The sequence below is a fragment of the Pleurodeles waltl genome, chromosome 3_1, assembly GCF_031143425.1.
Source record: "Pleurodeles waltl isolate 20211129_DDA chromosome 3_1, aPleWal1.hap1.20221129, whole genome shotgun sequence".
Taxonomy (NCBI): domain Eukaryota; kingdom Metazoa; phylum Chordata; class Amphibia; order Caudata; family Salamandridae; genus Pleurodeles; species Pleurodeles waltl.
This window is the reverse complement of record NC_090440.1, coordinates 1,457,170,612-1,457,184,978: the sequence shown is the minus strand read 5'-3', so window position 1 is coordinate 1,457,184,978 and position 14,367 is coordinate 1,457,170,612. Positions and strand designations below refer to the sequence as shown.

General features: G+C 42.6%; 1 protein-coding gene across 3 annotated transcripts in view; it reads right to left on the bottom strand.

The window, feature by feature from the left end:
• The window catches only part of AHDC1 (AT-hook DNA binding motif containing 1), a 300,426-nt gene that overhangs the window by 12,200 nt on the left and 273,859 nt on the right, over positions 1–14,367 (bottom strand). For all 3 annotated transcript variants that reach the window (XM_069225031.1, XM_069225033.1, XM_069225032.1), the window contains exon 5: positions 7,981–8,424. The gene's annotated coding sequence lies outside the window, so the exon portion shown is untranslated. The remainder of the gene's footprint in view (positions 1–7,980; positions 8,425–14,367) is intronic.

Genomic DNA, 14,367 nt, shown 5'->3' with positions numbered 1-14,367 from the left:
CCTCCTTTCACCATTTGGGGAAAGTTTTCCTTGGCACACATATTGCTCTTCGCACAAAGGAAAATGGAAAGATTTGTGTTTGGGTTACAGACGCTTACAGTGTCACCGGAAAAGCTCCCAACTTTGTTAAGTTGCAAACGTTGGAGACTTCGCCCGACTTAGATGGCGGATGAAAAACAAAAAAGCTTTGGCCATAGAATTTGTATGTAGACACCTTCTTTTTTTTTAGGAGAATTTACTTGCAAAAAACAAGGTTTTGCAGGTTTTTATTTTCCTTATCTTTTTATAGGGTTTCGCACCACCATAAAAAACACAATTGCCAAATATGTGAAGATCGCGAAAATTGAAAAGTTTAACAGTCACAAAGTCTTTAGAAGTGAAGGTGTGTAACTTCGCACAACACTACCCCGAGGCGTACAGGACAGATGAACCCTACTTTACTTGATCTCAAACAGTGCTTGGGGAAACTGCATGATGGCAGTGTGCTTACTCTTCATCCGCAGCAAGCGGTGGCTGCTGCTCTCCCACAGTATTGTGGAGGCAGCTCTATTGGAAGGACAACGTTACCCTGAACGCATACATTTGTAGCATGTAGTGCTGTAGATTCACAAGCTTTGCATACTCCTGCCATCTAGTGATGGTTTCGGACATTATAGGTTGTTTTTCTTCAAAAAAGCTTTGAGTCACAGAGTGCTATGTGACAACTTCTTTAGTCTTCTATTGCACATGGGACAGACTTCACCATTGCATTGTTTCTCACTCATCAGGTGAACTGTGAAGTGGATGGTAGAGAATAGTAGGAAGGTGCATTGTTAGCTGATAAAAGATGCTACAAATGTGTTATGATTGCCCACTTCCGGGAAGGAGAGTGGTACATGTGAATCTACAGCATTACATACTACGAACATATGCTTACAGCGTAAGAAACATTTTCAGTGTGTAGCTGAAGATACACATGCTTTTCATCAACTCTAAAACAGTTTCCGCCACATGGAGGCTAATGGGGTTATGATGCAGATGTTTGAAACAAGATTCTTAATTCAGCCTGGCCAAACATACCTTGTTGACAAGCTCATATATTCACACAGTAATGCTTTGTGAATGTATGTGGCACTGACCAAATATCCGTTTTACAAATACCTGCTGCTAAAGGAATGTTAACCAAAAAAGCAATGGTGGCTCCATTTTTTTGTGTAGAGTGTGCCCTAGGTGGCATAAGGAGTACACATTTCGCTGTGGCATAAAAAGTTGGAATGTAATAAACAAACCACCGTGCAATGCCTTCTTTTGAAATAGGTTGGCCTTAGTGAGGTTTAGAAAGGCTAGAAAAAGTTGGTTAGTCTTTTACAAAGGTTTGGTTCTGTCAATACAGTGCACGATCTCCCATTTTACATCTAAGGAGTGTCATGCCCTTTCCACTACAGTATCAGGCTGAGGAAAGTAAACTTGCGGCTCTACTGTCTGATTCACAGGAGAAGGTGATATCACCTTAGGTAAGAATTTGGGGCTTTTCATAAGAACCACTAGATCCCTATGAACTTGTATAAATGGCTCTATGATAGTTCACTAATTCACCTGAGGGAAGTTATTGTTATGAGAAAGGCGACTAACTGTGAAAGAAACTGCAAGGGACATGAGTGAGGTGCTTTTAAAGGGGGGGCATGTAAGCACATTAAGGTTCCAAACAGGTGCAGGGTTTTTGGGATACACTGTTTACAGTTCCCCCACATGAACGTCTCTACTACACAAATAAAAAACCGAGATGTGTGTTCCCTGTTTTGCATGCATACAGCTAGGGTCACTAGGTGAAGGCATGTCAAAGTATATATAGTAGACCTGCCTTATGAAAGTGAAAAAGATATGTAATGATATCCTGGGCAGAAACCCTAAATGGGTCCAATTGTTTATAAGTGCCGAAATGGACGATTCTTCTCCACTTGGCTACATAACAGGCCCTTGGAGTGGGCGTGTTTGCCTCTCATAAGATGGCCATACATTTGCCAGCGAGGTGCAAGTATTCAAATTCCAAGAACTCAGTTGCCAAACAGCAAGGATGAGCTTCCTTGGGTCTCGGTGTCCGATTAGACTTTTTTGTTTTGTTAGGCGGTCTGACCTGACTGGAACTTTCTCGTGTGGGCTGACAGACATCTTTAGAAGCCGTGAATAACAAGGTTGTCTGACCCAATTCAGAGTTGGGAGAATAAAGACTGTGAGGTCCTGCCTTATCTTTCTGATGTGTGGAAAGGGTGGAAAAGCATATACAAATATCCCTGACCAATGTATTTATAGTACATTGGCCATGGACTGTGGGTTTGGGTATCGGGAGGGAAAGCTTTGGCATTTTTTTTAGTTTTGTGGAGTGGCGAATAGGTTTATGAGGGGTATCTTCTACTAGTGGAAGTACTTGCAGAGGTATTGAAGATGGAGTTCTCACTTGTGGACTTGTAGATGCATTCTTCTTAAGAGGTCCGTAAAAATACCCAGTGCCAAATCTTTTGAGCCAATGCTGAAAGGTGATGCTTCCCCTAGTGAAGGGGGTTCAAAATGTCATACTAGTGCAGTCATATAGGGGTGTGCATCTAGTACAGTCATACATTTGAGATGCACGCCCCACCCCATGACTGTTGCATCCTTAGTAATGGTCACACAGGGAAGAAGGTCCATAAAAGGACTGCACATCAGACATTGCACTGTGCCTAGTGTTGGTCTTTATCAACACTTGACTTCTCAATTACCCTCCATCTGTGATCACTGATTGGCGAGGCACTGCTGGAATGGGCACCTTTGGAGCCTGGATGTGGAACAATCGCGATACAAGATGCCATCTTGCGCAAGAGAATCATTACAGTTCTTTCAGTTATTGGATGAGTGGTGTGATAAAGAGGCAGGGGTATGCTCTTCCTCTGAAAGGCTTTGGAATTGATCTCAGGAACTTCTGAATCCGATGGGGTTAAAGATGAGTGAGGAGTTCTTGGCATTTACTGTGAAGCCCAATCTGTAGAACAAGTTTCGGGGGCTGAATCTGTGGCAGACATTTCTGTTTGCTGCTGCTCTAGATCATTCTTCAAGGTACAAGAATATGTCAATACCAGCTGTGGGTAGAAGAGTAGCACTAATCGCAAACACTTTGTGAAGACCACTGGGGCAGTGGTGACCCCAAAGAGTAGCAATGTGAGTAAGTAATACTAATGCTGTCACTTACCATGAGCGCAGGTAAGTGTGATGAGAAGGGTGGATAGGGATGTGAAAATACGAGTGAGATCTAACGTGGTCACAAATTCCCACTTTCGGAGTAATGGGATGACATTACGGAGACTGCTCATGTGGAAATGTTCCAATAGGGTGTATCGATTGAATGGCCTCCAATCTAGTATGTCGGAGCGAACCGCTGTTCTTTGGAATGAGGAAGCGTAGTGAGAAAACTCTCTCGCCTTCTTGACGCGAGGCTCTGGCTGTATGTCACCCTTTTGCAGGGGTGCTGTGACCTCTTCTTGTAAGACGGTGAGCTGGTCTTAACTGTGGTTATGATCGCATGACAGTATGCTGGGTGGTGTGGTATGGAATTCAAGGCAGTAAGGCAGCACCCCTGTTGGACTACTGCTATGACCCACTAATCTGTATTGTATCGGTATTGATTTAATTCCAGTGAAGGTGAAAATATGCTACCCCCATCCTCACACCTCTCCCTCCTTCCTAAACAGTTGTAGGATGATTGGGGTGGTGGGGGCGGGAGTGCAAGCGATTAGTGTCAGTGCTTAGGAGCGGGAGCTCCCTTGCTAGAGCCGCATCTTCCTCCTGCCCTCCCCATTGTCGTCCCTGGGGGTAAACCCTGGGTAAAGAATGCATCTTGCTGGAGTAGACAAAATTGCGGCTTTGTGGTGGTGTTGCCTTAATGCCCCTTATTGCCTACAAAAGGGTCCCCCCGTGCTGTGGATTGTAGTGCCTCCTTGAACTTGCCAATATCAGTATCTTTCTTGATCTTGTGGAACATCTCGTCCACTTGTGGTCCAAACAGATGTTCCCCAGTGAACAGGATGTTAAGATTATGTTATTGTGCTGCAGGTGATGCGAGACATGAAGCCACACCTGCCATTGAAGGAGAACACTGGTGTTAACTGTATAAAATGTAGTGGCTGTGCATCCAAGACACATCAATGGTCATGTTACAGATAGTTTTACCTTCCGCGACTAGTTCCTCACCCCATTTCCTGTAGGCCTCAGGAAGGTGTTGAATGAGAGCTTCCATTTCCTCCCAATAATACCTGTTGAATCACGAAAGGAAGCCTTCCGAGTTGGTGATTCGCCAGTGGTGTTCACCCTTATGACTCTCCCGTTCCATGTAGCGCGATTAAGATTCATTTCCTTACCAGCGGGAGGGAGGGTCATGGGGTGGATGGGTGGGGCGACATCTCATGTTCCCTAAGCAGATTACCTCTTTCTTGTCATATGGATGACAAGAGAGTCATGGGAACTTGGCCTTCAATGTAGAGAGGGTTACTGGGGGACACGCTGGAATTCCTCTCCACCCTAGGTGTATCTACTTTTGCTCCAACAGGATTTTTAAAGTTCTCCGGAGCTATCTTAAGCATCCCCTGCTGGGGGATGCTGGACTCTACATTCCTTTCCTTGAGAGGGTTCTACTAGGAATTCATTCTCCTCTTCAATTGTGTGCATCACTCCTTTATGGTGCTAGCCACACTTTGAATAACTGCACAAAATACCTTAGTACCATCAGGGGTTGATGGCTTGGTGGGACAAGGTTCAAGTTCTTAGTTGTCTGGTGGGTCAGCATTGTAGTCACCCCAGGGGTTATCCCCCACAGGTTGATCATTTGGGGCTCCCTCCCTACAATGGCTACTATTGTCAGAGTAAGAGTGGAGTGACCCCTCTAGGGACTCTGGTGTAGGCGGAGGTGGTGGAGAATATTGGTGCAGAGGTGGTGGGAGTGGTGGAGGTGAGTGCCTTTGTGAAGGCGCCAATGGAGGAGGGCTTGTGGCCTTATCCTTGTGTCTTTTCAGCATCAGGCTGGAAATAGCTTCTTCAAAAAATATGTTCTTCAAAAGTGAGTCTCCACTTTTTGGGTTTTTAAGGCAAACACTGGAGATTTTCCCCTGAGGTGGCTTGACAGAAATTATAATGCACAAAGTGTCTTTGGCTTCGCATCCAGTTCCTCCCCTAGACCTTTGAGGATGGATGCCTCCTTAACATCCGATCTCGGCATCAAAGGCCTGGTACTGAGCCTCGGGTACTATTTCAGACAACTTTAGCCCTGAAGGCAGAGTACTGTGGGCCTTCACAAATGTCGAGCATGGTGTTGTTTGGTCTCCTTTCTTTGGAAATCTGCTAGGTTGCAAAGCCTTGTCCTAGTGCCAACCGAAGCCCAAAGGAGGAGGTGGACCAAACACGGAAGCCTTTTGCCTCGAGTATTTGGGGCTGGATGCCCCACTCCCTTGGGAGTGATGCTCTACCTAGATACTATTGCATTTGTGTGGACTGAGTTGTGGAGCAGCACTCAGTGCCAGGGTGGTACTCATGGCCCCCTTGGACGTAGACTTTTGTTTTTTCCGACATCAGCATCAACCTTGTTCTCTTGCTCTCCTTCACCTCAGAGGTACTTGAAACCACGGTCAATGGGCTACGCTTCAGTAGATGCGGTAGAACCCCTCATGGCTTTGCCTTGGCAGTGATGCCTGTTTCGTTGAAAACATCCTGCATCTCGTGACTCACTGCTGATGCATCCTGAGATGCACCCATGGCCTTCCCTTCACGCACCCTAGTCTTCTTACACCTAAAGGTGATACAGAACATATACAAGGCCTCGTTGTGCTTGGGTGAGGCAAAGTTTGCAAACATTGTGGTGATCAGTATGTGCAAGGCCTCGGTGTGCTTGTGTGAGAGACAAAGGCTGCAAACGTTGTGGTGATCAGTATGTGCAAGGCCTCGGTGTGCTTGTGTGAGAGACAAAGGTTGCAAACGTTGTGGTTATCAGTCCAAGAGTAGTTGGCATTGTCCTATGGGAAAAAGCGGAAGTGTTTTCTATCTATCACCCTGTACGTGCCCACAATCTCAGAGTCGTTGCACTTGAAAGGAAGGAAGTCTCGAATGAGGGCTTGATTTTAATAGTTTGTTGTGAATCACGAGACTACAAAGATTTTTCTTTTATCGTCCGTGTCTAAGTAAGAAAACCATTAGCCCCAAGAAAGGCATTTAGAAGACGTAGCAGTTCTGAAACAAGCCTGAAAAGGATTGTGGGGAAAAAAACCTGAACAATCTATGGATGGAGTCAATTCCTATGCACATTGTAAGATTAACAAAGAAGTCACAGAGCATCTGTCACACAAATGGAAACCATGTGTATCTACAGCTACAAACTTTTTTTTTTTGGCTTGTGCAGCACCAAGGCTCCAGGCTCCATTAATGTTTTGTGAAACTGCACCTTCCTCATATGCCCCAGCCTTTGTGAAGTAACTCTGTTACCTGAACTGCAGATTCCTGCCATCACCCTAACACCTAGGACGTAACCCTGCTCTCCAATTTCTGAAAATGCATATCCAGATGTGTGATTTTCACTCCTGAATCCCAGTTGGTTCCCTGTAAATAGCAGCATTAAGAAACAATTCACACAATGGGCTGCTAGGACTGCTGCTCCCAGCCTCCGAGCCTACAGACATGCAGACTACTGCCACCTTTATACTAAGCACTCATACGTGCTTCCTGTCAACAACTGAGCAGTCCTCTGTCTGGTGTGCCCCCCCACCACACTGTATGCTTTACCCTTCTTGCACGTTTAACTGTAACGGAAGGGGTGGCAGAGGCCACCTTCTGCATTTCCTGGTACAGGTGCAGAGGGTCTCACTAATATTTACCCTGGGTCAGGAAATTTGGTGTTCCAACAGGCCAAGAAGTTTCAACTACACCTCAGGCGAAGTCAGGTAAGACACCAAATGTTCTCAAAAACGCACAGTATAGTAGGTACAGTTAAAATCCCGTCCCACTTCGAATTAGTTGCCTGAGATAGACCTTGTGCACATTACCCTTCACTGTGTGAAGGAAGCAACGTCTTAATATAAAGTCAGACATTCTTGCCTACTCGCCAATTTGTGGTGATTGGCAACTCCTAGCTATGAGGGGTCTAATTCTGGAAATATGGGGAGTTGGTTGGTACATTTGTGAACAGAGGGGTCACACAACCAGACTCACTACTTAACCGGACTGTGACAGGTGCATGTATGTATAGCTAGGTCTACAGATGATAACAAAAGGTTAATTTAGGGGGGTGGTGGGTATTCTGCTGCTGGAGCATTTTAAAAGAGTGCCACTCGTTGGCACCAGAAGGCTTCCTCCAAAGACATATTATTAACATCCAATTTCTCTGACCCAAGCTCCTGAATCCCGTTGGTTAGTGTTCATTTCAATAAAATGCTTTGCCTCTAGAACTGATAATCACTCTAGGTCTCCTCTCCAATACAATCATTGCAAAACCTAGCGTGCCTGAACACCCACTGTATAATGCCGGAGTCCTTGCATCAGAATAACTTCAGAATTTGACTTCTCAATGTCCTTCCCTCCACCCGTCATCCTGTCCCTTTTTTCTTGATTCTACCATTCTACCATGCAACTGCCTTGGTAACCCCGCATTTGAGCATTAGATATATTCTTAGGACACTCCCGGTCTGTAACAGCTTCATGCCCTGTGTAAAGGCAGACCTCTGAAAAAGTGAGAACTCTTAAGCATTAACATACCGTATTACACTGCTTAATGCCATTTCTAGGTAGGCTTGAAGAGGCTAGAATTCAAGAAGCTCCTCACTCATCTGTATTATAGTCTTTGGTGGTGCATATAATATGTACAAGACCATGACCAAACAATCAAGAAAGCCACTGAGAATGATAGCACAAAGAAACATACTTTTACATTACTATGCATTTATTTACATGTGAGTTTAAATATCAATAGCAACTGACAAAATATGAGCTTACCAATGAAAGACTAATCAGTCCTCTTCTATCAGGCTGATCAGTTTTTCGTGGAACGCACAAAAAAGATATAGATGCAAAAGAGTGAGGAGCAGAGGAACTTCCACATTCCAGTCTTTTGCAATTCTGTAAAGTACTCTTTTCAGTTCACTGATCGTTTAAAAAAAAGAAAAATAAAAAAAAAGAAAACCAGTCCCTTTAGTTGCTGTCCCACGCTCGCTGACATGCTGCAGTCCTCCACGATTGTCTTTCTGCTTGAAGTCCACAGTTGACGGCGTGTCACGGTCCAAAAGCACTCCGTGTTACTCTTATAGAGATATATATATTTATATATATATATATTTATATATATTAAAAAAAAGTTTTTCTGTGTTAAAAAATTTCTCAACTTGATTTCCATTCAGAATTTTTCAAAGTGTTCCCCAAAAAGTGCTGGATATAGCAACTCTGCAAAGAAAAACAAAAATAGCTCTTAAAGGAACAGATACTAAACTAATGAACAATCACAGAAATACAACAAATCCCAAATATCTCTCAAGGAATATGTGCAAGAGACCAATATCTGATTATCCACTAACATATGGAAAATGATTCTCATCATGAAAACTTACTTAACTGTAACAGTGGTTCATGTTTCACAGATGAGAGATGGAAATATACTTCGTATACGGAATCGGACTATGAATGAGGAGAAGATCTCTTGCTGGAGGAACTTGAAAACTTCTATGAAATCGTAGAGTGTTGACATGTAGTGGCGGCATACAAATTAATCCCCTATTGCAGCCACTGTACAAAAAAGGCTCTAGTACGATGAACGTTTGTAGTGAACATGAACGCATGGTCTTTTATCTAACCTGGAGAGGATAGAAGAGGTATGCTAAGTTGAAGTAAAAAAATATTGAAGACACCTTAAAGAAAAATTTCAAAGTGAAAGTTCTGTTGAGGGAAATTACCATGTTAAAAAGGAGGAAAAAAAACTTGACGCAGACGCTCTTATGTTAGCAGAGAGGTGGGCATCAATGAGTTGGAAACTATCTGTGATGCCCATTATGAGATTGTAGATTCTTGGTGTGATTCAACTGGTCCAGGTGGAATGTGAAATGCTAAGGAACCCAGAGCGTGGCAATTGTCATAATTGGACAGGTATCTGTGGTTTGTGACTTAGCTTTAACTGAACTCATGTGTCCATTTGATGACAAACAGCAGTTAGGGAGACAATGTAAAGCTTGCAATGGAATGTTACCTCTTTTTCTTCCCTTTCCATCACTATCTTTTGTGTATTGATGTATGCTTCGAAGCGGGGATGGGCCATTTGTTACTACAGTCACAGGATCATACTGTGCATTCACTAATCAATGCTGGATACTACAGCTCAATTACTTATTGTAGCTTGGGGTTGCTGCTTTAGCTTACTGGTGGGGTGCTGGGAAACTAGTTGTGCATTGTTGCACAGAATGAATAAAAACATGCCGACAAAAATGTTTGTTCAGGTAATTTTGACACAAAGATATTTCAATTATGAGATTAAATAACTTTTAAAAAATTGCAACATATCCAATCTTGTGCTACAACAATAAAGTTCAAATGTAGGGCTAAAGAGAAAATTAACGTAATTCCTAAATTGCTTAGAAAATAGCTTTAAATTAAACATTGCACAATGTACTCAACTTGTAAAACTAAATGTAAAGGTTGTAAAAAGTAAGGTCAGTAATCTGTTTTTCTGTGCAGGGGAGGGTTTTGGCTCATCGGACAGCATGGAGGAGTCTGAACACTAATTATCAAATGATGGTTGCTGATAAGCGATACCCGACGGGGTATTTTTCTTGAATTCTTACATTCATTCTATATTTTTTTTATTAAAGGAATGTGATATTATGTGGGTCATAACAGAGGGGTTCGTTTAAAATAACCAAGGCTGCAGACAGGGATTTCACTCTAAGCAAAGTCAAATGAGAAAGTGTACTGAAACCAGTGGTTGAGATGTGAAATATGACTGAACTTGTCATAACTGTTCACTAATTTTACCGCAGGATTAACTTCGGTGCATGATACTTGGCGATGAGGAAACTTATCTGATCTAATTTGTCATTCGTATGTTTAAATGAAGGGTCGAAATTCAAATGTTAAACCCTACCTCTAATATGGAATACTTTATATAAAGATAAGAATTAAGGCTGAGCATAACCCTGCCATGAAGATCTGTGTCTTGGCGTCATTCAGATGAGAGGCACGGTTTTTTATAAGTATGTATCAATCAGCGGAGCTCCTAGTGATACGATGACATTTAATATGAAACAAACTTTGTTTGAGTCAACATTGACTAACTTGGGCATCATTCCATTTGCGTGTGAACTGCTTACACCGTATGAAAGGATTTCCAAGTGACTTAAATGTAAGCAAACGTTTACAGGTGTATCTCTTCCATAGCGAGCCTTGGATGCAGCGGGAACTATAAGCGATCAGCCTCAAGAAGTCTCGTTTTAAGAAGAGTTTTACTTAGTATAGAGTAGCTCACCGAAATGGCGCGCCTTTATTACAACACAAACAGGACAATATCGTGGACCTGAGCCATAATAAAAGAACAATTAGCGAAGCCACTATGACTGGCATTTGCAAGTTTGCATTTTTTAAGTAAATATATAGTATAGATATTTAAACATTTGCAAACATTTGTACAATGCATGAAAAGTGTAAAAGTGATAAAAAGTAACATGCACTATGAAAGATAAGTCTCGCCTTTGAGACCTTTTGGCTTTGCCAATGATTCCAGCTGCGTTGTACAGCATGGTATTTGAAAAAGAAAGAAAATAAAGCTGATGATGCGACTCGTTGCATCATTTTCTAGGCGCACACCCCAACCATGCATTCGCCTACAAAATTACAAAAGCGTTTTTTTTTCTTTTTGTTTGGCGAGCCAAGTAGAAATGAAAAACAAAAGAGAAAAAAGATGTAGCACGAGTGGGGCGAAGCAACACGAAAGGGGGAGTGGGAGGAGTCAGAGGACTGAGGAAGCAACAGGAGGGCGGGCGGCAAAGCAACTCAAAGGTGCAGGTGTGTACGGCTGGGGGGAAAGCAACAGGGGTGGGGAGGGGAGGGATATTGAGAGCCTTGGTGAGGGAAAGGAACACAGAGATAGAGGAACTTGGGGAAGGGGGGGAACAAATGTGAAAATGTGCATATTGGAAGTGGGGAAGGGGTGAAAGAAGCAAACCGGCATCATGGAGAAGAGTCGGGGAGACTACTCACATGCAGCAAAAGAGCAACACAAGCGAGCGTGGGAAAAGTATAGGAGGGAGACTAATGGAACACACGCACTTACTCTTCTAGTGTGCTTGACAAAAAGGAAAATTAGCGCAGGGGGCAGTGAAAGGACACAAGTAAAGCATCAAGCAACAAGCGCAATAAGAGGAAGGAAAGGCAACACATGCTAACCCATAAGAAGCAAGCAAATTAAAGTGACAATAAAACCAACTGATGGTAATGACCTGGCAGGCTCTAAGCCTACTGCAAGCTAACCATAAACCTTGCAACATACAGCACATATGCTGTTTAATAGACAAGACCTAAAAGGGCCATTGTCAAGTGTGAGGCAACAAGGGCATATGTTCGCAAACAAAAATGATCCATTGCTAACTAAATAAAAAGACCAGATTCCAATACCAGCCCCAACACGTGCACAAGCAGGGTACAGAGCCTGAGGCTGAAGTGGGATGACCCATTTCCCCAAGCTGTACTGCGTGGGGGCAAGCCCGAAGTTTGAATGACATCTGAACAATGCTGAAGAGAACTCACAAAAATCCCTACATGTATCTATATAAGTATTTTTATCAGGAATGATTTGGAAGAACACGACACTGGCGAAACAGCTAAAGCTGTCAGCAGACCAGATCTAAAAACACTACTTCTGTATTTTAGGATTCTATTTTAACTATAAAACCACCATCTACTGGAAACGGTGGCTTAAATCAGTAGCATATCTATTGTCTCTCTCCTCCCTTAGCATCTATGTAAAACTAGTACACGGGAACAGACGATGGGATTTCCAGTGCAGTTTAAAACACGTTCGAACCTCTAGGTAAAAAAAAAACGATTTAAACTATGAGCTTTTTTATTCTAGGTTGATTTTGTAACAGTAAAATAGCTCGACATTCTCATGGACACATTTACCTGATGCGTTTAGTGCATGAAGGGAAGTGAAAGCAAGAGGCTGATGCCCCCTCCCACCGGGATTCAGCAGCAATAGTATAAGAACTAAAGATATTTAGGATAGGTTGGGAGGTTGTATTGCAACTGCTGTTCCTATTTTTCTGGAGTGCTTTTGTTAATCAACCGTGTGTGTGAAACATGCACGCTTAAAAGGAAGGATTAACTCTAAGCTAGAATGCTGGTGATTTTTTGAATTAACAAGACTCTCCACAGCCTTTACAACTCTGGGTTTCATCTTTTCCAAAGTGTTGCTCCCAACTATCGTCGAAATCCCTGATGGTCCTATCCAATATATTGTTCTGTTCTTCTTTTACTAGGTTTCCCTCAAGAATATGCTAGGCCTCACGGTGAGACATCAGAAGTTGATTTTTATTTCAATGCTTGTGGCACGATCATTCCTCTTGCAGACACCGAGGTCCAAGGCTTGTTCCCTGCTTCCTGGATTGGTTCAATAAAACGCAGAGGGCAAGGCAGCGAGAGAGTTTGTTTTGCCCTCGATCAAGCAATTTAAAGACATTTCGCAAATTATGGCCCCTCTTTTTAGCAGATTAGGATGGTGGGGAAAGATGTGGTTACATTTTTTTCCTCTCTGCTTTGAGAGGTTTTGTTCTTAGATTTGATCAAATGTATCCGTAAGGCAAGTTCAGAATATTGTGTTAGCGAATAGTGTATTTATGCCTCAAGCCTTATCACTCTCTCATGTATCTTGGATTAACTATGTGATGTTGTTTCAGGGGCTGTTCCTCAAAATCAAAAATAAAGAAAAAAATATGATGCTGGAAACAATGTCCAATTTAGAGAACAGCTCCTGTTGCTTAGTGGAATGTCTAATTTATTGTAACATATTAGAGCCAGTGTTTCTTCTTAGGTAGTTCGGTTCAGTCTGGGAAAATAGTTTAGAACATACACCATTTCACTTGCCCTGTTAATCCTTAACAAGTGGTCGAAATTTGTGCTGTCCACAACTGATGGGAAAGAAGTTAGAAATGCAAAAGTAGCAGGGCCGTGCCTATCAGTGGGTGTAAAAATTCAGTGTAGAAGATGGGGGGTTGTAGAAATTGATTTGGTTTTAGTGGTAGCGTAATAGAGCAATGCAACTGAGCGAGAAGTCTGCCATGAAGGGGTCTAACAAAGGTTCGGAAATGACTAGAAATGAGATGTGGAGAAGAGTCTAATTACAGATGAATTACTCAGGATTTTCTCTTATTGATAGGGAATTCTGGACTCATTAGCAGGTGTTGGGAGCTAGATACACAATTATCTTATTAGATGAGGAGGCTGCAATTAATCCTTAAAACGACAACCTTTTACATTCATAGTTTGCAACATTCAGGTACGGATCTGGCTCCTAAGTCCTACTAATTCATAATTTCCATCAGTGTTTAATGAGATTGATATGGAGAAATGACTCGCTTTTAAAATACAGCAAGTAGACCCATTTGGCACTTTGTGATCAAAAACAATCTTAATTCAGAGGTCTTGGTCTTGAAGAGGAAAGCACAGATTTCTCCTTGCGGAGGTGGCACCAACATCAACTCCTGCTGGGAACATGACAACTATCTCTACAATGATAAAAAATTCAATCTCACACCTGCATATGGTCTGACGCAGAACCCATGCTGGCAGGCAAAAATAAAACATCTGTGATTTTTGCTAAATAACTGGGCTATTTTCAAAAACCACCTGCGTTATGCACAAATCCATCCAAAATTCCTTAAAAACAAAACATTAGGACGCAGCTACATACATCGAGTGATTATCTAACTACACAAATTCTGCATTCCTCTAACGTAAAACACCTTAAATAAAGTAAGAGTCTGTGCAGCCCTTGGACCATGGCTATGGAACTGGTTTCCGGATCACATTCTTCACCAACACAAACCAGGTCTTGATACATTTGAGTGTGGTTTTCCATTCAGGGTATACTTCCAAAATGGAAGTGCTGGCTACGTATGGAGCTGTGTGTGCTCAGCCAGACTCATGAATTCATAAAAGTGAACTAGGGCCCAATACATGGGAACGCCCAACACCCTGACTCCCAGCAGTCATTTTTCTGAGTAAATCTCTTATCAAAGCCTGAAAGCTACTCCCACGTTTAAGTTGAAAAGCATGATGTGCTGTTCAAATACCACATCTAATTCCGGTAAGTGTTGAATCTTAGCTATTGGTTTCTTCGACTGGGTG